This window comes from Suncus etruscus, chromosome 15 (assembly GCF_024139225.1).
Source record: "Suncus etruscus isolate mSunEtr1 chromosome 15, mSunEtr1.pri.cur, whole genome shotgun sequence".
In the NCBI taxonomy this organism is placed as follows: domain Eukaryota; kingdom Metazoa; phylum Chordata; class Mammalia; order Eulipotyphla; family Soricidae; genus Suncus; species Suncus etruscus.
In genome coordinates, this window is record NC_064862.1 from 41157852 (window position 1) to 41179480 (window position 21629).

At 43.7% G+C, this 21629-nt stretch overlaps 1 protein-coding gene across 1 annotated transcript in view; it reads left to right on the plus strand.

Moving 5' to 3' along the window:
* The first annotated feature begins 15413 nt into the window (after positions 1-15413).
* The window catches only part of GNG4 (G protein subunit gamma 4), a 75801-nt gene continuing 69585 nt past the window's right edge, over positions 15414-21629 (plus strand). Inside the window, exon 1 of the mRNA XM_049789032.1 lies at positions 15414-15557. The gene's annotated coding sequence lies outside the window, so the exon portion shown is untranslated. The remainder of the gene's footprint in view (positions 15558-21629) is intronic.

Genomic DNA, 21629 nt, shown 5'->3' on the forward strand with positions numbered 1-21629 from the left:
AGTAAGCAGAGAATTTGGCAAAGGTATTTGTCTAAACTTGGGGGCGCAGCAGTAGGGTATTTGCCTTGCACACAGCCGATCCAGGACAGACAGTGGTTTGAATCCCAGCATTCCATATGGTCCCCCATGCCTACCAGGGAAAATTTCTGAGCACAGAGCCAGGAGTAACCCCTGAGCACTGCTGGATGTGACCCAAAAAACAACAACAACAACAAAAGCTATTTGTCTAAACTTTTTCTAGACTAATACAGTATCTAGATAAGACATTTGATCCTATTTACAGACAGAATTTTCATCCTCAGAACAGAATTACAGGGACTGGATAGTATAGCAGGTGGAGCGCTTGCCTTACACATGGCTTCAATCTACAGCTTCACACATGGTTACCAAAGCAACAATAGGAGAGATTCCTGAGTGTAGAACCCAGAGTAAGCTTGAGTATGGCTGGGCATGGCCCCCCTCAAAAAAGTATTAAAAAGAATTAAAAGCTAGAGCTAATACGATGGGTAGGGCACTTGCCTTACATGTGGCCAACCTGGGTTCAATACCAAGCACCCATATGGTCCCCTGAGCAGCACCAGATGTGCCCAAAACAAAAATTATAAACCAACAAATAAGATCGATTACTTTGTCTTAACCAGGAGGCAGAATAACTTTTTAGTAGTGACAGTTTCCAACTCCTTTCAGCTAAGTTATATCACCTGGAATTCTAGAATAACAGGAAAATCCAAGTGTATGCCATAGCAAACTTCCATGCCATAAGGACAGAATTTCTGAAAATCATGGCATTATCATCTCTACCATGATTCATGGCTATATTTTTACTTGGGTGCTGCTTTATTAGCTTTGAAAACACTGTAAACTAAGCTGAATTATGTTACCATGGGATTAAAGTATGTATTCTTGCCTATGAATAACTTGCACATTTGTTATGAAGACTCGGTTCATATGGTGTTTACACAACTACTTTTATATCTTCCAGACTTTCTAAAACATTCTGCTTAATAACTAAAGCAATTCCAGAGTCTCTGCTATCAAAATAGATAACGAGAAAGCAAGGGCCATATATGCTTATAACCTTAAATCGCATACACAAATTCCAGCATTAGGCTGCATCAGGATCATGGTTTCCACAAACCAGGTGTTCATTCTGAGGCCCAAGGTGCAGAGATGAGATTATTTCTATTCACATTGAAGTATTTGCTTTGTTTAAAAAAAAAAACAGCTATTGTCTAGCTTTCATTTTTCTACTGAGAACTTTAAATTAGCTCCTATTACCATAGGGCTGCTACTCAGTCTTTTTTTTTAAGGCCGAATTTTATCATCTAAAGAGAAAATATGCAAAATAACTGGTCTTGTTAAGAGTGCAATATTATATTTTTATGTAAAAATTAATTGGAATTATTTATTCAGCATGACACTTAATATGTATATGTTTGGAATAGTTCATAATGTGCATGTAGCAAACACTTCTGTAAATTATTATAAACTGTTATCTTTGTATACACTGCCACTTCAAATTGGGAATAAATTTTATAAAAATAAGCTTAAAGACCTATTCTTCATACCGCCTAAATTTTATTGTAGGTGACTTTTATAGGGTGGGGATTAGTTTCCAAAGAGGGAGTGCTCCTGCCTTCTTGCTTAACCCACCTTGTTTCCCCAAGAACAGTAGCTGGAGGGTTCTGGTATAGTCTGCCATCAGGACCTGTGTGTACTGCATGGGCACTGCATCTCACCAGTTCCAAGAGTCAAATCTCTGGCTGTCCACGTTCCACTTGATCTCTACAGTGCAAGATCTTGTTCCCAAAATCCAATTTCTTGGTGGGGGAAATGAAGCCTCACAGCTACTCAAGTTGGACTGAGAGTTTGTTCTTTGCAGGTATGGAAACCTCAGTTCTAAACTTTTTCCTAGCCTCAAAGAAGAGTTTTTGGATGTGACAAATAGTGAAGTAAGTAATATAAGTTTATTTAAGAAACTTGAAGGGAGAGAAAGAGGAAGAAAAGCATCTAAAATAGAACATAAGCAACTCCAGGTAAGAGGACTGAGTGCACATCCCAAGCAAATCACCAGAATGGAGAATGTGCCCCCACTTGCCTCTGTTAACATACTCTTACAAGATTTTCCCACACTTCCCTCAAAAGTCTATTGCTAGGGTATTGTCAAAGGAGAGATCTTGGACTAGTAATTAATAGTCTTTAATAGTCTTTGCACTGCCTTTGCTCCTGCATGGAGCCTCTTCTCTGAAGGGCCCCAGTCATGCTTTAGACCTGACACTTGTGCATCTCAGAGAGCATCAGGCCATCTCAATAGATTCTGGGTCTTAAAGGTCTTCATGCCTTTGGTTTGTAGACAGTGGCTTTCTTTTCTTTTCTTTTCTTTTTTTTGGGGGGAGGGAGCACACTCAGGGCCCAAATGTGCTCAGGGCATATCCCTGGTTCTGTGCTCAGGGATCACTCTGGCAATGTTCAGGAGATAGAATTTCATACCAGGAAACAAACTCTGATCAACTGTACACAAGGCAGTCACTTTGCCCTGTACTGTTGCTCCAATTCCAGACAATGACTTTCTTTTATTTATTTTTATTTGGGGGGGGCGGTTTGGGTCACACCAGCAGCACTCAGAGGTTACTCCTGGCTCTACGTTCAAAAATCGCTCTTGGCAGGCTCGGGGGACCACATGGGATACCAGCATTTGAACTATTGTCCTTCTGCATGTAAGGCAAATGCCCTGCCTCCATGCTATCTCTCCAGCCCCCAACAATGACTTTCTAATCCACATCTCCAGGACTTCACATGTCTATCTATGATGGGTTTTCAAAATGGTGGGGTGTGTGTGTGTGTGTGTGTGTGTGTGTAAGAGAGAGGGGGGTTATGCCAGATGTGCTCAGGTGTATGTTCTGGCTTTACACTAAAGAATCACCCCTGGCAGCCAGGGCATCTTATGGAATGCTGGAGATCAAACTCAGGTCAGCTGCATGCAAGTTAAGCACCCTACTCATTGTACTGTCACTCCAGCCCTTATAATGAATCTAAGTAGTCTGCATAACTCTCTTTAGCTCCCCCAATAACTTCTGTATCTAGAAAAGGAACTCGATTAAGGCTTTTGTGAGTTATATATATATATATATATATATATATATATATATATATATATATATATATATATTTTGGTTTTTGGGTCACACCCGGCGGTGCTCAGGGGTTACTCCTGGCTGTCTGCTCAGAAATAGCTCCTGGCAGGCACGGGGGGACCATATGGGACACCGGGATTCGAACCAACCACCTTTGGTCCTGGATCGGCTGCTCACAAGGCAAATGCCACTGTGCTATCTCTCCGGGCCCTTGTGAGTTATATTTTAACCTTTGCAATTTTAAATGAATTTTACATCACAAGCCCATTTTATTTAACACTAATTAGTAATTTAGTACTAATTAATTAACCTTTCATTTAATACTAATTTCATTTAAATAACACTAACTCCCCCACCCTCAGCAAATCTTTATTTAACTCCTACTACTCTGTATAAGACACTACACAAAATATTGAGGATTCACTTATTCTTACACCCCTGTGGGCTGAACACTTGTGAAAAAACATATTCTCCATGTCGTACATCATTGTATAGCTTGAAATGTGGAAATGGCACAGAATGGAAGTGTTATGAAGTCAGAATACAGGATCTACTGAGACTACAACAGGAAATTTTTTGGGGGGGCCACACACAGTGACACTCAGGGGTTACTTCTGGCTATGCGCTCAGAAATTGTTCCTGGCTTGGGGGACCATATGGGACGCCGAGGAATTGAACCACGGTCCATCCGAGGTTAGAGCGTGCAAGGCAGATGCCCTACCACTTGCACCACTGCTCCAGCCCCAGGAAATTTTTTATTCAGATCAGGGGGATCTGAGGGAGAAACAGATAGCAAGGTATTGTTGAAACCTAAAGACTGAAGAGAAATTTGTCAGATGAAGATGGAAGCAGATGTGTTCTAGGCAGAACATTACAAAGGTCTAATGAGGGAAATGACATCCCATTATGGGTATGCAAAATGGTAAATTCAACAAGCAGTAAATTAACATTTTAAAGGTTCTAAGTTCATTGTCCCAAAAGAACCCAGGACTAGTAAATCTGCCAACCAAAAAGTATCACCTGCACCTCTTAGATTGAGTCTCCCTTTCTGCCACAGTCATTAAATGTCTATAGTGTGCAAACCCAATGCTTTATGGGATAGGGTAAAGAAGGATAGGGAATTTTTTCCATCCCTTCATGGTTCTGTTTCTCACTATTTTATATGAGTTGCTATTTTTTTTAAATCAAAGAATACCTGCAAGGAGTTTCAGTTCAAGATAGTGACAGGAGGAGCCTAACCTCACCTCCACTGAACATGCCAAAAGAATCTACAACTATATATAGAGTCATTTCCTCTGAAAGAAATTTACTAACTAGCTGAGAAGCCTCTACACATCAAATTGAAAGATGAAAAATAAAAACACATGGAAGCAAGTAGAAGAATATTAGTCAAAATATTACCATAAATAGCATCTGGACTGAAATTAACCATAATAATGAACCAAAAGGAAGAGACTACACAAATCCCTGAGGAGCAGAGGGTTTGAAGCTTACACCTAGCATGATCCTTAGATCTGTACCATTTTTTTAATTATCTTTATTTAAACACCGTGATTAAATATCTGTACCTTTTCAAAATAAAGTTTAAAAGCCAGTGGATTTCCATCTATAGACCTTTAAGGCCTTACAGAAGAAGGAAAGGTGTTTAGGTTTGTGATTTCTTGGGGTGGGGTGGGAAAAAGAAGTTTGAGGAGCTGGCAGGCACACTCAGAGCTTACATCTGACTCTGCTCAGGGATAACTACTTGTGGTGCTCTTCCACAGACAAGGTAAGGACTCTATCTCCTGTAATCTCTCTAGGAGATGGTACCTTGTTGTTTTGATTTGCCTCTCCCCGATGATTAGTGATATGGAGCATTTTTCATGTGCCTGTCATGAAATTTTCTTGTACATGGATGGATATGGAGATTTTTATACTGAGTGAAATGAGTCAGAGGAAGAGTAATAGACATAGAATAATCTCCTTTTTGTGGCATAAGAAAAATAAGATAATATGATAATAATACTCAGATGATAGAAATGAGGATCATGAGCAGCAGTCCATGGTAAGAATCTTGCAACAAGGGCCGGAGAGATAGCATGGAGGTAAGGCATTTGTCTTTCATGCAGAAGGTCATCGGTTCGAATCCCGGCATCCCATATGGTCCCCCGTGCCTGCCAGGAGCAATTTCTGAGCATGGAGTCAGGAGTAACCCCTGAGCACTGCCGGGTGTGACCCAAAAACCACACACAAAAAAATCTTGCAACAAAGAGTAGTGAATGCAGTTAGGGTACTGAATAATCTATAGTGACAGTAATAGTTGGAACTGATCACTGAACAAGAACTGGGTGCCGAAAGAGGATATAGTGATATACATGTACCCCTTTAATTAACAATAGTGCAAACCACAGTATCAAAAAAGAAAAGAGAAAGCAAGAGAGAGAAGTAAAATTCCTGCTTCAGAGGTGGATGTGGTAAAGAGGGTGGGTGGGAGCGAAACTAGGGACATTGGTGGCGGGAAATGGACTGCAAATTAAAATACCTTTAAAAAAATTTTAAGGAAGGGAGAGAAGAAAATGTATGCTCAGAGACAGGAAGACTCTAAAGAGGACATCAGGGAGGGTAAGAGGGAAACTAGGGACATTGGTGGTGGAAAATGTGCACTGCTGAAGGTTGTTGTACTTGATATGACTGTAACTCAATCATGAACAACTTTAACTGTGGGAAAAATAAAACAAGAAAACTACTTGGCTATAAAAAAAAGGAGGAAATTTGCTGCCATGTTGATGGAGAGTATCATGCTGAGTGAAGTAAAAAGGAGGGCAGATACAGAATGATCTATTGAAATATATCACCTGCACCTCTTTAGATTGAGTCTCCCTTTCTGCCACAGTCATTAAATGTCTATCATGTGCAAACCCAATGCTTTATGGGATAGGGTAAAGAAAGATAGGGAATTTTTCCCTATCTTTAAAGTTATACACATGGTATATAACTTGCTGTGGTTAAAAATCAGTCAGTCCTCACTTCCAAGGGCTTATCATGATTGAAGACACCAGATAAGTTGGAGCTGGGAAAGAAAAACAAGATATTTTGCCCAGGCATAGGTCATTAGAACTGACTGCAGAATAACAGGATGTTGGCCCATGTCATAAGTCATAAGAACTGACCACAGCGACACCCCAACCGACCTGTTTGCAGGATCAATGAAAAATTAACAACTTAATGAAGGGCATGTCAGCTCATATCTCTTCCCACACCTATAATCTTTCCCACCAGATGCAGGCTATATGATCCTACTGCAAGCTGTGGGGGGGGGGGGTACAACTCTGGCAGCCTCTGTAGAGACAGACTGTCAGACCTCACCCTGGAGTGCTCCCCAATACAAACTCAAGTTGGTCAAATCTGCCTCTGCCTTGGACTCTTCTATTCGCCACCTTTCATCTGGTGTCAAGACCCAGGTTGGGGCTCCAGTTTCTGGACAATCCGTGGTCTTGGGCTCTGGGTCTTAGGCTAAGGACTTGCTTCCTGGCTGGGCCTGGGTTAACTCTGGACATAAGTAGACTGTCCAGCCCGTAACTGTCTAGAACACCCTTGTCTCAAGGGTGACTCAGAATTCTTCCCAATGTGCTTGTGTGTTTGTGTGCTTATATAAATGAATTGTACACAGTTTTTTGCTACAGAATCTGACTGGGTTTGTATTTGTGGCTCCTTGGATATCATTTTAGCCTAATGGAGATTTCCACCTCAAACTTCAGTCCATCAAGGTGTGAACCAGGTTTATATGGGTACTCCTGAGCTATGGGTCCTTAAGATTCCTCGAGGAGTCCAGCCAAATGAACATCTGAAATTCATTTGTGACACCACTTTAGGTGTCTCAGAGACCCTTTAGGACTCTTGGTAAAGGAAAACCAAGTCATCTGCCAATCCTGCCCTGGCAAGTGGCCCCTCATTTTGTTGGCAGGAAAGGCCAGAGGATGTCATAGGCCTCCATGAGGGAGGCTACAGAGACAGATGCAACAATTTGAACACACTATGGCTTATTGCAGAGAGGGATTCATGAAAGAAGAGGGGCTGCAAAAAAGCAGAAAAAGGGTTTGTGGCCTCTGTGTTGTATATTTAGTTTAGGGTGACTGCTGCCTGTTCTTCAGGCAGGGCCAATTTATTGACCATAAATTCCACCCCTTGGGATGGGGTTTCCCCTTGTGACAATAGTGAAGCCTATTGCTTGGTAGAATATGTGGAGATGAACTCAGGCATGGTTAGAAACAAAATGGAGGCCAGTGTTTCCAGGGTGCTGGTCAGACTGCAGACCAGAGCATAAATATCACCAGGGAACTCTGGGGACTTTGGCAGTGAATTATGGAAGCTGAGCAGGCTTCCAATGGACCATAAATGAGTTGGGCATTAACAATGGGGTAGTCCTTTATGGTTAGAAATCCATATTCCCTGCAGATCGAAGCATGACTATGGACTATGAGGTAAGTATACTTAAAGTTAGTATAGATATTGATCCATTTGCCTTTGCTTAATTGTAATGTTCTTGTCAGGCCACCAGTTCAGCCTTTTGAGTAGTCCCTGGAGCAGGCAGTTGGCCTCAGTGACAGCATCTAGACTAACAGTAACATAGGATACCTGGTGATGGCTCTGGTGACCTAGACAAGAGCTTCCATCAACATACAGGGTAAGGTCAGCATTCACCAGAGGGAGATCAGCTAGTCCAGAGGGAGAAGAGGCCTTGTAATCTAGTTCCTCCGAGCAGGAGTGTCACAAAGAACCCCTGGATCCAGGTGTAAGATGGCAGGATTTAAGCTCTTTCTGGGGCTAGAATAATCGGTGAATTCTAGATAACATAAGGTGAAGTCTTGCAGCCTAGATGGGGTTAATGAGGAGACTACTTGGTGGGATAAAAGTAATGGAGCAGGTTGGGGTGAGACTTTCAGTGGGTGGCCCAATGTGAGCTTGAGGGCCTCTCTTGAAAGGAGGGCTGAGAATGCAAGGGCCTCAAGCAGGGCTGCCACCCATGGACCATGGGATCCGTTGCTTAGAGAGATAAGCTACAGGTCAATAAGTAGTAGGTCCTGCCTGTTGATTTAGAACTCCCAGTGCAACCTTTCTTTTCATCAGTGAACAAAAGGAAAGACAACTTGTATTAGGAAGGACCAGGGACAGAGCTTCCAAAATGGCATCCCTCAACTTTATGAAACCCTATCTAATCTCAATAAGCGAGGCAATGGGGGTCTCTCTGGGGAGGCCCAGGCCACATCATGAAGAGGTTTAGCCAATGGAGAAAAAATAAGAACCCAATGTCTGAAGAACCCAGGTAGTCCCAAGAAAGAGGGCATTTGACTGGTCAAATCTGTCTTCTGACTCTTCTATCTCACCACTATTCACTTGGGGAGTAATTTATGTCCAAGATTCATAGAAACTGAGTACTGGTCTTTAATAAAAAGCTTAACCCCAAGAGGAAGTAGAGGAGAAATAGGATGGGAGAAAAAAAAAAAAAGAAAACAAGAAAATGAAAGGAGAGGTACAAAGTTTATGTTTATAAAACGAATAGGGACTATAGAAAGTATATTGTGGGCCAGAGCGATAAGGCATTTGCCTTGCACTCAGGCAACACAGGACCATGCTTCGAATCCCAGCATCCCATATAGACCCTCGAACCTGCCAGGAGCAACTTCTGAGTGCAGAGCCAGGAATAACCCAAAAACAAACAAACAATAAACAAAGTACGTTGCTTGTCATGCTGAGATACGAACTACTGGAGTTCTGAGTTTCCCCTATGGTTGTTACCTTTCAGTGACTACCCCGTAATTGTTCCCAATTATTCCAGATTGGGGCAAAGATTTGCATTTGTTTCCATTTCGTCCCAATTACTGTATAGCTATATTATTTGTCAATATATTCCTCAGAATAACATTCTAGATACACTAACGCCGGAACACTCCAAAGAAAAACCTCTTACCCAAGAAGATGAATTTTAAAAGAATCAGCCATTGGGTGGATGAATAGATGGAAATTAAACAAAGCATAGAATAGCCATTTAGAATTACTCAAAACTGACATCAAAGAGAAACAAAAGAGGTGAGGTTTTTTCAGGGGTGGTTGCCACATCTAATGACGTTCAGGGGTTACTCTTGATTCTGCACTGACAGTGCTTAGGAGACCATATGGGAATAGCACAGTTAAACCTAGGTGGGCCTTATATAAAGCAACACCCTGCCCACTGTATTATGCCTCCATCCCTAGAAGCAAAAGATATTCTGGGGGGTTGCTTTTTTTTGTTTTGTTTTGTTTTGTTTTTTTTGCGGGGGTTAGGTCACACTTGGCAGCACTCAGAGGTTACTCCTGGCTCCACACTCAGAAATTGCTCCTGGCAGACTCAGGGGACCATATGAGATGCCAGTATTCGAACCAATGACCTTCTGCATGAAAGGCAAATGCCTTACCTCCATGCTCTCTCTCCGGCCCACAAAAGATGTTTTAAGTTTAATACAAACTAATATTTTGGTGTATTACAAAAAGTAACACACACAACAGTCATTCATTATTTTCCCATTTTTATGTCCAACTTACATCAAAAAAAACTATATTTTCTAATACAAAATAAATTCATGGAAATGCACATTCACTTGGGAATTATTTTTAGCCTGTATCATATGTCCTAAACAGAAAATAACCGCTGTTCAGAAAATATGCCTGCCATTCTGGGGACACTGAGTTGCAATTCAGCTATTTGAGGGAAATTAAGTAGTACAATAAATTTTGAGGCCAAAATTACTAAAAGATTATTTGTGAGTAGGATACAGTTTTCTTGCTCAAGTGCTGAGATTGTTTTTTTTCTCTCATGAACAATATTAATAATCTGAGCTTAGAAAACAATGGAAGACAGAATCTTTCAAAAGATTGTTTTTTGGTAGTTTGGCACATTTCCAGAGTGAATTAAACTGATTTTACCAGAAATTTTACAGGCTATTAAGAAATTATTCTCGGATTATCATTTTGTCACAGAGCTTTAAAATACTTTCATATCTTTGGAATTGGGGGCACAAAGTTACTTCAGAATTCTGCTCCTTGAATATTGCTCCTTGCGAACAAGAGGCTGAGAGTTTAATCTACAGCACTTCATAGGCCCTGAATCCTGCTGGTTGTGGTCCTTAAGGTCCCAACACCATGCACTGAGATGTCCTATATCACCAGAAGCCAGCTGTAATTTCTGGCATTGTATCATTCGCAGTAAACTCTGTCCAAAGCACCACTGGGGAGATCTCCCCCAAATCCTTGGATCTTAGTTTCAAGTATCAAGAACAAAATAACTTTTCTGACATTTTAGAAATAAATAATAATTAAGTTGTCTTTTTCTTTTTGATAGTTCTTTTGTGGTGGCTGTTTTGGGGTCACACCAAGAGGTGCTCAGCAGTTAGTCCTGGCTTTGTGCTCTAGAATTGCTCCTGGCAGGTTCAGGGAACTATATGGAATGCTGTGGAATGAACCAAGGTTGACTGTATGCAATGCCCCCTGCTGTACTATCATTCCTGCCCCTGTCTTTTTATTTTAGAAGTTCTGGGAATTGAACCCAGGACCTCACACATTTATGGCCAGTGCTGTATAATGAAGTTGTGTCCCTAGCCCTAAGCGATAAATTTTTATGTTCATGGATATGATCTAAATAAAGATGGGATATTAGAAAAACAAGAGATAGTATAGTAACAATATCCATAAACAATAAAGATAAGGGTCAGGAGGTCCAGCCCAGGATAGGATGCTCACCACAAAGAGCAATGAGTGCAGTTACAGTAGAGAAAGGGTCTACCAGGACAATGATAGATGGAACTCATCATTCCGGACAAGAACTTGGTGCTGAAAGGTGATAAAGTGACATGTGAAGCACCTGTCCATTAACAATAGTGCAAACCACAGTGTCAAGAGGAAGAGGGGGGGGTGAGGGCTGAGAGAGAAAGAGAAGTAATTGTCTGCCCTAGAGACAGCCAGGGGAGGGGTGGGTTTTGGGGTGGGGAAAAATGGGAGATATCAGTTGTCTCTTCTCGCAGTTCCCCCATCTTCTTGTAATTCTGGAAGCTTTGTTAGCAGAAAACACACCCCATAAAAGTAGCAGTATCAGCAATAATTTGGAATTTCTGGACTACTTGAATACAATTGTGACAACCCCTTTTTTGTTTAATACTGTCAACACACCAATTTAGAACCAATGTGTCAAATTTGTTTTTTATTGTGCTCTTTTTTTCTTCTTTCTTTTTTCTCTATTTTCCATTTTAATAATTTAGCTCCCACTAACCTGAAAACAAATGTATTATGATTAGTTATATCAACTATGTGATAGATGGTCTTAAATAAGTAAATTAAGTTTAAAAATACAGCAAAAGGTCAACGTTATGCTATCCAATCCCACTTTAGGAACAAAAACACCAGGGTAAGAAGTAGGAGCTATGATGTGGCTCAGAGGTGGAATTCCTGCCTTGAAAGGCATTAAGCAAATAGTTCAATACCCTTGGTTCAGACCTGGCACTGCTCCCTATCACTGAGGGTGACTCCAGTCTTCTCTTAGGACCCATTCTAGAACCAAGAGCATAGAATGGCACTCATTTTCCTCTTTTAAATGTACAACGTTCTACCCTAAGGTATATAAAGGTATTGACTTCCTCTGAAATTGACTTAGTAGGTCTGATTGAGAGGGGAGTTGGGCTACTCAGAGAATGAAAAATTTGCCTTAGCCAATCAGTGGGGTCAAGGAGCGTGAAGGGCAGGTGTGTTTTCTAGAGACACTGAGGTAGGAATAAAGGAGAAAGAGATTTGGAGGTGAGAACAATGAGACCAACTTGTTGCTGGGGGCGGGGGTTGTTTAGTTTGCTTTATTTTGTTTTGGTTTTGGTTTTTTGGGCCACACTCAGTGGCAGTCAGGGATTACTCATAGTTCTGCTCTCAGAAATTGATCCTGGAAGACTAGGGGGACCATATGAGGTGCTGGAAATCTAACCTGGGTTCATCTTGGGTTGGTCACATGCAAGGCAAATGCCCTACCGCTGTGCCATCACTCCAGCCCCAATGTTGCTGGGTTTTAAATGCAGTTCCTGTATGTCTTTTTCACTTTTAAAAATAGGTAACATCACCCTGGCACAAAATTGCTCCAGAATGCATTCATATGACATCCCGATGACTTGGAAATAGCAACAACTTGCTTTCAGGGCAGGGTTCCCTGTATTGCCACCTAAAGGTGAGATGAAACCAGAAGACACTCCGTGACACCATGCTTTGACATAGGATCTGTGTAAAAACCAGGATTTCTAATTATAGAAATCTTACTGTGACAACTGTGATTGAGAAGAACTTTTACTGGGATCACAAGGAAAGACTTTAGAGTTAGACCATTTAGTGTGCCCAAAATCTGCAAATAGTCTTATGGCAGGCTGCTTCATGGGTAAGGTCTCCTATTTTTAGGCCAAAGGTTTTTCTTTCTATTTTCCCCCATTTTTGCTGCACCAATACACAACAAACAAACTGCCACACACACACACACTTTTTTTTATTTCTTATCTTTTAAATAGGAGGTCCCACCTTTTTCACAGAACCTTGGGACACGGATTACTTTATTTTACCTCATATTTCTGCATTTTTCTTTTTTTTTGGGGGGGTCACACCCAGCAGTGTTCAGGGGTAACTCCTGGCTTTATGCTCAGAAATAACTCCTGGCAGGCTCAGGGGACCATATGGGATGCCAGGATTCAAACCACCATCCTTCTGAATGCAAGGCAAATGCACTACTTCCATGGTATGTCTCTGGCCCCGTATTTCTGCATTTTTCTATAAAGCTAAGGAGGAAAAAAGAAAGGCTGGGGGCAGAGGCAAAGTGGTCTCAAATGCATTGGTGGAGAAAAAATAAGGACAGAATTAAATCGCCAAGCCAAAGTCAATGGCAATATAATTAAGAGATCTAAACTTTAACAATCTAAACTTAAATGGGCCTGTTATACTGGCAGGCCAGGCGGCAAAGGATGGTGGTATAGGATGCACTCTGGGAACATTGGTGGAGGGAGGTTGACGCTGGTGGTGTGAGTGGCCCTGACTCACTGTATATCTGAAATCTAACTATGAAGGACTTTGTAGATCACAATGGTTTCAATAAAATAAAATTTAAAAAAATAGGTCATGTCGTGAGTATTTAATGGTAAATTTAATTTTCTGTGTCTTAAATGGACAATTTTAACCTGTGGGGGTATAATGTATTGCGATATTTGCTAGCCCCAGGCAAACCTTTCTGAATCCTGCATAAAGAAATCACTGCTGACAGGTTCAGGGGAGCATATGAGATGACAGGAACAAAATCTCAGTCAGCTACGTGCAAGGCAAAAAAAAAAAAAAAAAAAAAAAAAAAAAAAAAGCCCTATGATCACTCCAGCCCCATGTGAGATTCTGGGATTAAACCTGGACCTGCTGTACTATATCTCCAGCCCCAAGTCCTTGAGTGTTTAGACTAGAAAAAATGGTTTCTAGTGGTGGATGAAGGCTGGGAACATTGTTTTGGAGAGAGTTTGTGCTTTGATGCTGTTAGGGGGCAGAGCCCAGGACTTAACAGAGTAGACAGAGCTCTAGCACTGAATCACATCTTACACTGGAGGCATATTTTAATGAAATATTTCTTGCCAGTCAGGATTTCATGTTTGTCCTTTTTTTAAAAAAAAATGGGGGAAGGGCCTTTGAGAGTGGTCTGGGGACGACTGGATCGCCAACAGGGCCAGAGATTTAATGCAGGGCCCTAAGATGAAATTCTGCTCAGACCCTGCTACCCAGTGCCCCTACACAACGCTTGGAGTGCTCTATAGCTTAGCTTACACCCAGTGTTGCTTGGGACCATTCTGCCTTGGGAGGGATCCGGGGTTTATATCTGCCTTCTTTTCCTACCAATCCTGCTAATATCGCTTACACTGTGTTTGTTGCTTCTCTATTCCAAAGGTTTGTTTTTGTTCTGCCAGGCGTCAAAAAATGCATAGCAACCGCTTGCGCTGCTCTGCCTCAGGATAAAGAGACTCACGACGTGGAGACTAGATTTTATTTTCTTCACAATGTAGAGATCTTAAATCTCGCTTTTACAAGCGGAATGAGGCTTTGCCAAAGATTTCCTCTGAGAAACAGTTTCTCTCTCCACTAACACGGGGAATTTTCGCTGCCTTTCTGAGAGCTGCCTGACCGAGAGAGGGAGGAGCCCTCCACTCTGGGAGCCCCCCCCCAAATGTAGGGCTCTTTAGGGGCTCTCCCTTTCCCGTTATTAAGCCACGGCTCACTCACGGTCAGCAGGCCTTGTGGGTGGAGACAACGCCCCGTGGATTTGACACGTATTGCACCCCATTTGGAGAGGCAAGGCCTTATGGTATTTGGGGAGGGGATGGGCCACACCGGGAGGCACTCAGGGGTTACTCCTGATGGCTCTGGGGCTCAGAGATCACTCCTGGCAGGCTCGGGGACCATATGGGCCGGGGATCGAATCCAGGTGGGCCGAGTGAGTGCAAGGCGAACGGTCTCCCCGCTATGCTATCACTCCAGCCCCGGTATATATATATATAATATAAAATATAATATAATATATAATTATATATGTAAATATAAATTATGTCATATTATATATTTATAATAGTATATATATGTATATATTTATATATTTTGTTTTTATATATGTCTTTATATACATGTATGTATATTTTGTTTTGGGGGCCACAGCCATTTGACGCTCAGGGGTTGCTCCTGGCTATGCGCTCAGAAATCGCTCCTGGCTTGGGGGACCCTATGGGAAAATGCTGGGGGTCCATCCTAGGCTAGCGCGTGCAAGGCAGACACGCCTTATCGCTTGCGCCACCACCGCTCCAGCCCCTGATCTTTAGGTATGCTTGAGCGGATAAATGAATGGACAGGAACCGGCCAGCGTTGTCCCAAGACCCAAAGCCTTGGGCCCCGACCCACCCCTCCCGCAGCAGCCCAGCCCTGCCTCGCCTCGCCTTCCCCTTCTGCAGCGGGGCGGGGCGGGGCCGGGCCGGGCCGAGGGAGCCCCGATGACGCAGCAGTGACGCAGGCGGCGGCGGGCGGGAGTTCCCGGCCCCTCCCGTCCCGCGCGCCTGGCGAGAGACCCCGCGGGGAGGGCGGGAGGGGGGCGCGCGCGGGACGACCCTCGCGTCTCCCACGGCCCGGCCCGGCCCGGCCCGGCTCCGGGGGCACTGGCCGGCCTCGCCTGGCGCTGGCTGGCTCGGTCCAGCTGAGGGTTGGGCGGGGCGGGGCGGACAGGGAACCGTGACGCGGCGCGGAGACCCCGGGGCTCGGGCTCGCCTCCCCTCCCACCCGCCCAGGCCCCGCGACCCGCGTGGGGGGCGATGAGGCCGCGCGCCGGAGGAGACAAAGCCAGCAAAGCCCGCGCGTGAGCAGCGCCCGCGGCTCCTGGTAAGTGCGAGCGGGCGCGCGCGCGTGTGTGTGTCTGTGTGTGTGTGTCGGGGGGCGGAGTGAGTGAACCCCAGCCCCGCCTGGGCTTGCAGAACTCGGGGCGAGCCCAGACCTTGAGGGAGTGGGAAAGTCTCTGCAACTGGAACTGGTACCGGGACCGCTTCTGCCTCCGGGACCTCCAGGTATACGTGTGGGAGCCCCACACGACGCTCGATCATATTGGGGTTCCCAGGTCCAGCTCGCCTAGCGCCCAGCCCGCCGTGCTCCGCTTGCTTGCACACAAACGCACGCACAGGTGGGTGTCGACGGCGTCGGGGAAGGAAGCCCAAGCTGTTTGTTGCCAGACCCTCGGGTAGAGTACTCGGAGAACTTGGGGCTTCCTGAGGATCAGAATCACCCCCATCCCAGCCCACCCACTCCCCGGGCTCTTGGGGATCCTCTTTCCATACCTTTTGCATGCACCAACCAGGGCCGCGTGGCAAGGAGCTTAGAAAGGCTTGCTTGGTTATTTGGGGGAGAGGGGGGTCCGTTTGGGGCGATGTGTGAAGAAGCACCCTCGGCTTCCCCCGCCCCAGCTGACACCCGACTCCTGCTTTGGCGCGTTTCGGCCACCCCAATTTTCCGGGCCCCCAAAGGGTGGTTGCTGATGGCGTCTGGCCCAAAGGCTGGTGCTGAAATGGACAGCGCTCGCGCCTCGCGCCGGCAGCCCTCCCTGGAGATTTTATTTTTTTGGCTGGCTGAAATCGTCGTGGCCTTAGAACTCAACGAAGGAAGAAACTGTGGTCAAAGAGGAATACTTCATTTAGAAAGAGTTGCTAATTTATTTATTTATATATACATATATTTTGGTCTTTAGGGCTAGGGTGTTAGGAAAGCCCCAAATGCCAAAGTACAATCAAGTGGAAAAGGGGCGGACCCGGGCCTGCCTAGTTAGTTCCCCCGCTGCTGCAGGTTCATTTTCTGTTCTCTCTGACGCTTCCTAGGACTATATAAAAGGAAAGGCTGGCATGGGGCCGCAGTTTCTCGCCAGAAAGCAAAAGGCCTTCCTGGGCTGCGACGTTGTTGTCCCCCCGTTCGTTGCATGTGTTCTGCTCCACCAACTATTCTGTATCTCAATTGCGATGATCCCTTCAAGAAAAGAGGCTAGGAAAATTCAGTGACAAATGCCCAAAGAGAGTGGTGATGTCTGATTTTTTATGGGGAATTCCTTTTCTGTTTGCAAGCCAGAAGTGTGGAATGCCACCCCACATGGTCAACTGAGGGGATTCATTTTTCTGCAGGAAGCTTCTCTGGGAACAACTGAGGTGAGAAATGGAAATGGAAATGACTATATTCAGAAGGAGATTCTGTCCATGTAAACCCAGGGTTGTTTTTATCTCTGGTATTGGCCCCCTATCCAGTCCTGATAAAACATGGATGTGGACTGTAAATACAGGGTTTATTATAATGGTTTGCTAGTTAATAAGTAGCTTGCCTGTAAGGTTATTAGGCTGAAATGAGTGCTTAGGACAATAGACTTCCTGTTTGCCTCTCCACCCACAGCTTCAGTGCTCAGCTTCTTTAAACTACAACTGATCAGAGGGAGCAGGTGAAAATTGTATGGTCAGCTGAGAAATAGCACAGCCAAAGAGTCATTCCCCAGAGCCTCATGACTGAGTAGAAAAATGCCTTTACCATTTCTCATTGAAGTGGATGGTGGAGAAGCCAAAAGAAAGGTCTCCATACTCATTTTATAGTTTTCAAAGCCAAACACAGTCCCTGCAGCACCTCTCTCCTGTCCCCACCCCAATGTCATTTCTTTCTTTGAAATGGCTGGAGACAGGTAGGATCAGCTGGTCCCAGGAGAACCAGCCCTATGGCTCCCTCAGAAATGGGTGGGGCTTTCAGAGTGATCTTTGATAAAGCTGCGTTCATGCACCCAGCAGCTCTCCACACAGCTTCTGCTTTCTTAGGATGAAAGCCAAATGGCAGGGCTAAAGACTGAGGTCTACAAAACAAATTATTTCATTACTTAAAGACACATTTCACTGTTGTATTTTTCTTCACTTGTTTCATTTTTGTTCTACTAAAAAGTGGGGAAATGCCAGAGAATCCAATGCGTATCAGCAGGTTGTCCTTTATCTTATGAAATTTTGAAACTATACCTTTAAGATATCACTTTATTGATCTCAAAAAAAATTTGGGGGGGGTTTGGGCCACATTTTGTGATATTCAGGGTTTACAACTGGGTCTGCACTTTGGAATTACTCCTGGGGCTTGGGAGAACATATGAAGTGCTAGGGGTCAAACCCACATCGCTGTGTGCAGGACAAGTGGTCTATATGCTGTACTATCATTATAACTCCTGATCTCAATATTTAAGAGTATATATTAGTATTTAATCTTTTTAATACTCTTATTTTTATTTGCTCTAAACAGTCTCAAACATACTTACTCTTCAAGTAGAGAAATTCTTTGTTCGCTGTTCTTAAACCAGAAATTAAAATTTGAATTAACCATATACCTAACATCCTCCCAAAATATATCTCTTGGGATTGGAGTAAGTGAGTAAGACACCTTCCACGTGGTCAACCTAGTTTTGATCCCCAGCATCCCATATGCTCTCAATTGTGCCAGCAAGGTATTTTGACAGGTATCAGAGAAACTAAAGAGTATCAGAAAACATAAACAGGAAGATAATTGTAGTCTAGAAATTAGCATACTACTACTGAAAGTTTTTAACTAATGGGTTAAAACCACATAAAAGAACATCTTAAATCATCAGAAGTGAAAACACAATAGAATTTTATTTAGGGAAAGAAGTAGCAGCAATAAATACTGCTAAATGAAAAAAATTACTGCAGAGAAAGCAATAGATGATTAAAAAATAAATCAATTCGGTAAGCTAGCTGGAGAATTCCAAATCATTTTATTGTTGGGTAGCTTTAGTTAGGTCAGATGGCAGCTGCTATACAGTGGAACAGACAGAATGACAGGTCTTGCGCAATAGGAAGTACAGATGTGTGGGGTGTGGTGCTGGCTGTGGAATGGTCCTGAGTCAAAAAGGAAAGGTGTGTGGATATAGTTAGGGAGAACTGCTCGTTCTGTGATCCTGTGGTTCCTTGGTATATACAAGCAAGTCACCCCTGACTCTATCCAAGAGACTCAGACAGGAAGAAAAGCCCAGATCAGCTGAGGCTCAGGCTAGATGCATCTATTTGTGATCTCTTTCAATTCTCACACCATATCTACAAGGACTTCATTTAGAAAAAAAATTTTTTGACTTCCTGTGCCAGTATCTACTCTGTCCTGGAATATTTTTTCAGGGTGTTTGGCAAGGGTGATGGTGACTTTGCGGGGAGGTATTTGTTGTTGTTGGATATATCTGGCAGTTCTCCTGGCTCTCTCTCTGCTCATGGATCAAACCCAGATTGGCTACATGCAAGGAAAGTGCCCTTCCTGTTATACTATTGTTCCAACCCTGATGGTGATTTTTTTTTGTAACTGATAAAAAAGGCACAGACAAATGGCGACAGTGAGCTATGCAACAGCAATGAAAATGGTATGATAGTACGTGGTGACCTGATCCCGGGAACTGTGTGTATATTCCTTCCCCCAAAGGATGGGCTCTCTTAGATTGCCCCATCCATCCTTGGACACCTGGATGGCCATGAGTGGGCCATGAACTGTGAGGCTGAAGAAGATGATCAAAGACATGGAAGAAACTTTCATGCATCCCTCTGGGGCTCAAGTCACCATTGTGCTCATGCCCACTGAGGAGCAACAGTGCAGAGCAACAGTCCTGTTTCCTCCAGCTCCACTTCTTAGCTCTTTTGTCTAGTCTGTGTTTTGCTGGGCACTCATGTGAGATTCGCAGCTGCAAACTCTCTCTCCCCTTCCGTGATCCCACTAAAGGAAGAATAACAGAGCCTAACAATAAGGAAGAAAAAACAATTTTTTTTTTGGTTTTTGGGTCACACCAGCAGTGCTCAGGGTTACTCCTGGCTCTATGCTCAGAAATTGCTCCTGGCAGGCTCGGGGGACCATATGGGATGCCGAGAATCGAACCAACAACCTTCTGCATGCAAGGCAAAAGCTTTACCTCCATGCTATCTCTCTGGCCCCAGAAGAAAAACTTTGACTAAATTTCTAAAATTTTATATCCAGCACCCAAAATGTTTTCCTTTTACTGGGAAAGAGGGTGTCGCCACATCTGGAGATGCTCAGGGCTCACTTCTAGTGGTACTCGGGAGACCCTATGTAGTGTCCAATCAAACTGTGGGGTCAGCTGTATGCAAGGCAACTACCTGCACCCCTGTACTATCTCTCTGGCCCTATTTTCTTTTTGTAGGATCCACACCCAATAAGGCTGATCATGTAGTGCAGGGGATTAAGCATAAGACCTGGGATGTTGATCTATTCCTTCTTTTTTAAAAATTTGTTTCTATGTTTTAAATTTTAAAAATTTTCACAATTACAGAAAACATGGAAAATACGCAAACACTTTTCACAATTACACCACCCAAAATCAGCTGTGTTCACTTCCTTCCTTGTTTCACCACATAAATGAGGAAAGTGGAAAGATCCTTATCAGAACCCCAGGCTAGTGTTGAAGATCTAAGTAGGAGAGACAGAGTTAAAAAATGGAGGAAAGAAGAGGGGGAGCTGATGAAGAAGGGGAGGAAGTAAACAGATTTGGGGATGTAACTGGAGGTTCCACATACTATAGGGGACACAATATCCCAGAGTCAACCAATGAGCTGGTCACTTTCTTCCCCAGGGACAAACCTGGGGACAGTTATGAAAGTCTGACTGCAGCAGTACAGGGTAGACACGTCCAGGGATCACTGTCTTCTTCGCTCCCTATCCAGCCAAATCTGCTTTGCAGTTCTGCCTAGAGCGCATTTTCTTATGCACAGAATTAAATCTCTATTGTGCCTTGGGGAGAGCTGTTTTCTCTCCCCAGGCCCTTCAACTGCTATTGTTGGGTACACCAAGAGCCTCTAACTCCCCCAGAACCCTGCCTGACAGAGTTTTTAGAAAGCTGCTTACCTGTATGACCCTGTGTCACCATGCTCCTCACTTTCCTGCCTTTATATGTCTGAGGTTCCAAGCATTATGAAAAGCATTGCACTACACTACTACACCTTTTTCACTTGAGGTAGTGTCTGTCCTGCCCTATTGCCTTCCCTTTCTTGTCATGTGCAAACCTCAGGTGAAAACTGTAGGGTGTGGGGACTGAAAAAAAGCTGCTTTTTTTGCACTCCGGTGGTTGGTGATTGGGACCTATGAATTAAATTTATAACAAGATGTTTACAAGGAAACAAAAGAGCCAGGTTAATAGGAAAAAGAGAGTTTATTACAAATGCACACAGGAGCTTCATAGGAAAGGAGGAGGAAACCCACAATGGGAGATGATGTGGGAAAGGGATGAGATCTAAAGGAGGTTTCTTCTAGGGATAGTGAATTGTGGGAAAGAAGATACCTGGGGAAACCTGGTGGAAAATAAGATTTATTGTAAGTAGGTTTGTACAGACTCATCTCTATGCCGACTTTCTCACTCCAGTGAAAATAGTTGTTTTTCTTTTCCTAATGTGATAGTAAGGAGGGGCACTCCATGATGTGCTGAAATCCAGCCCCAGGTGAGTGAGCCTGAAGCAAGGGTGCCATGAGAATTAAGAAAACAAGGCAGGGGCCGAAGAGATAGCACAGCGGTGTTTGCCTTGCAAGCAGCAGATCCAGGACTCAAGGTGGTTAGTGGTTGGTTCGAATCCCGGCATCCCATATGGTCCCCCGTGCCTGCCAGGAGCTATTTCTGAGCAAACAGCCAGGAGTAACCCCTGAGCACCGCCGGGTGTGGCCCAAAAACCAAAGAAAACAAGGCAAACATAATAGAGAAAAGCATGGGCTCAGGGGTCTTGTGAACTGAGCGCCTACACTGTCCTCCACATACTATTGTTTATTGTTTAGTGTCAAACAACATGAGAGGAAGGGCAGTTATTAACAGACATATTTTATGTCTAATGCTTATCAAGCATAAGTGGGTCTTTATATCTCAAAAGGGGTTACTCTCCTCAGACTATTAACTCTCTA